At 29.8% G+C, this 3,527-nt stretch overlaps 1 long non-coding RNA gene across 1 annotated transcript; it reads left to right on the plus strand.

The window, feature by feature from the left end:
* Positions 1-455: 455 nt before the first annotated feature.
* LOC140021040 (uncharacterized) lies at positions 456-1,283 on the plus strand. Its single transcript, XR_011825019.1, has 2 exons — positions 456-545; positions 952-1,283. It is a non-coding gene; the product is annotated as an uncharacterized lncRNA (long non-coding RNA).
* Positions 1,284-3,527: the final 2,244 nt, after the last annotated feature.

Raw genomic sequence — 3,527 nt, forward strand, 5'->3', positions numbered from 1 at the left:
AGCCAAGTTAAAATAGAAATGTAATTCAAATAAAGTAAATGTAAATGCAAAGTTTAAATATGCGTATGCAAATTAAACAAATGTGTGGCTCTGATACCACTTCTCAAAAGGAGACAAGACCTTTGCTAAATGTGTATTTGATAAATGGGGCAAGGAGGTTTGTCTTTGATTTATTGTCTTTAGTGTTGTCTGTTGTACTTTGAAATGGTCTTTTTCCGTTTGTAAAATTTGTTTCTATTAATAAAAAAAAAAAAAAGAAATTGATGAAAAAAAAAAAAAATTGATTTCCAACAAAAGTTTATCTTTTACGGAGAGATTCTCACCACCGCAATCAGAAAAGGTTAAAATAATAATATGGCTTTTAATTATAACGTATTCGTATTGTTATTTGACTATGAATTTCTATATATTATTGCCTTCAGTTGCCTGAACTTTCACAACAGATAGATATACAGCCTCAAAATTCCAAAGGTCGATGGCTGAACGGCATCCATATCCATCCTGTTATGGGGGACGTTGCCATGATCCTATATGTTGTGTCAAAGGTTAGTCAACCAACTACTATTAAAAATAATAATGGCGCTAGATACTCAAAGAGCAAGAATGTGTAATCTCTTGAGTTGTATTTTTTGGTTTGAACATTAGGGCAAGAATTGAAATTCTAGACACTAAGATGCCTCCAAACAAGAATTTCCAATCGATCCATTCGTCAAAATGTCAAATATGTATAGTGTGTGTCTGTTGCTATATATATGTGTGTGCGCGCGCGCGTGTTATTTTTTATGTGATTCTTAGTTAATAACTTGTAGAATCTTGATTGATTGATATTAGTACAACAAGATTTAAGACATAATTAAGATTTTGTGTTTTTCTTTTTTTTTTTTTTTAAGTTTCCAATATCTTGTTTTAGTACAAGATGGAACTTCCAAACATGTGTTTTGATCGATGCAGGCACAGGCTACAAGTATGAGTGGCCTGAATTGGTGGGAGTGAATGGACAGCATGCCAAGGCGATCATCGAGAAAGACGATCCATTGGTCATAGTTAGGCTTTTTCCTAAAGGGTTCGTGACGTTTCCGGATTTTTGTTGTAATCGTGTTGTGATTTTTCTGGATGAAAAGGGCAATGTGAGAAATATACCCTTGGTTGGATAAGCAAAACTTATCAAAGAGCCAAAGTGAAAAATGGCTATTCCAGTGGTTGGATAATAAAATTTTAGCGTCATATATTATATATGATGTCATCCAACCCACTCATTTAATAAAAAGACTTATATTGGTTTCCTTGATCGCCTTGCCAGTTGCGTCAAATTCTATACCTATGTATTTTTGCACTCTAGATATATCATATTAAAGCTAGTTTATGCAAGCACTCAACCGATTGACGTAACTCTATAAGCTTCACATTGTTGCTCCATCACCCAATTTTTGATGCTTATGTCATGTCAATGACATAAAAAAAAAAAAAAACCCTCCACACCTGATTTTGTTCTCTCTTTTTTTTTATGCCAAATTGGATTTCTTCAAATTTTTATTTGTTAATCAAATACAAGTTTCCTTAGGATGTTCATTTTTTAACAAAAACTTAGGATTGTATATTAGGATCCCGCTATTGAGGGCTGTACTAGTTGGTAATCCAAAAGTATTTTGTAAACGATCCATTACCCGCGGTGGTGACCAGAGTGAAAATATCCAAAATTTTTTGCAACCAAATAAAATTGATTAGCTGGTTTCCAGTTTGGAACAATTAACCTTGATCAGAATTCTAACCTTGGTAATTACCTAAAATTTTTGTGTAGTACAATTTATTGTGACAAGTACATATATCATTATATTCTTGTTATAACTGATGAAAAAAAGACTCAATGATATCTCTCACATAAAGTAGTTACTTTCATCGCCCAGATGTGCATGCTTGCCAATGGAGGCATCAACATTAGTGTATTAAAAACAAGTACGATTTTATTTCCCTCCTTGAAGGAAAAACAAGTTCCTATTTCAAGAACATCAAACCGCATCAGTTCATGCACTTTTATCAGTTATGCACACGACTTAAATGATAGAAAATTTTCACTAGCATTTGGACGAGCTTTTGTGAAGCTATTGGGCATAAACCAATTTGTGGTATAAATGCTATTTTTTTAACCTTTTGGATTTGCCATCCAAAATTATGGGAGCTTCAGTTCGATGTTTAGAGTTCAAAACATGCATTAAATCTTCGAATCTATGATCACCTTGTACGTTATCATTATATTATTTGAATTTGAATTTGGCCCTAGAATTAAACCTATTCACAAAAAAAGCTTATTTATCTTTATATTTGGGTTTAAAATTTACTTGGTTTATTTAGCTAAAGCTAGGTCTTTAAAATAAGATCGGACTTTTACAATAAATTCTTGGGTGTGTGTAATTATAATTGGGTTATTGCTATTTAGTTGGGCCAAATTTTTTTGAGAAAATACAAGTAGAGCAGATCGGGCTTTAGGATCTCATAATAAGATTTCAATAGCAATAGTAAGTTGACATGGGTTCATGGGTTTCCAAGGTTGACTTTTCGCTTTTCAATTAAATCCCATTCGAACCATTTAACTTATTTAGCCCATACACTAGGGGTGAGCAAATTCGGTACAGACCGAATTCATAATCGAATTCAAATTTAATTTGGTAATTTGAAATCGGGTATTTGGTAATTTGGTACAAATTCGGTACATATCGAATTCAACGAATTCTAATATGGTATGAAATAGGTAATGAAATTATGAATTTGGTAATAACCGATTTCGTATTCAAATTCGGTAAAATGAAATAGGGTACCACATTACCGCATTCGAGTACCAAATTAGTTTATAAAATTATATAATATATAGATAAATGCTATTTAGTATTAGTATATACTACTAATATATTATTATATTATACAGGTAAATGTTATTAATAATAGTTAGTATATGGTATTATCATGTACTTATAATAATAATAATATATAATAATGTACAATATATTATTTTAGTATTTGTTAATTGTTATATGACTATAATAATACAAATATATAGTGATACATAACAATATAATATAACTATAATTCTTATTATTTTATACATGAGTAACATGACGAGAATTAGATAATAATTAATACATATATGTATAATACTAAATATTAAACAATAAACATAATTAGTAATTAGAATTTAGATATTGGTAATTTGATACATCATTCATGTTTGAATTATTGAATATTTGAATACGTAACCTGTAACTTACAAGTATTAATGTGCTTTAAATTTACATTACATATTTAACATAAAAATTTATATTCTCTATTCACTAATCTTAAGGCTTTAAGTATAGACAAGACAACTAAGCAATGTAAATAAATGCATATGAATTGCAAATCAATGTATTAGTGTATTGACTTTCACAATAACATATGCAAGTAAATAAGTTTTATTTTGATTTGAAATAAATTATAAGTTTGTAACTAGTATAACTTGTCACTAATCATTGTAATTTGTAAGTTTGTAACTAATA

Source organism: Coffea arabica, chromosome 11e, assembly GCF_036785885.1.
Source record: "Coffea arabica cultivar ET-39 chromosome 11e, Coffea Arabica ET-39 HiFi, whole genome shotgun sequence".
In the NCBI taxonomy this organism is placed as follows: Eukaryota; Viridiplantae; Streptophyta; class Magnoliopsida; order Gentianales; family Rubiaceae; genus Coffea; species Coffea arabica.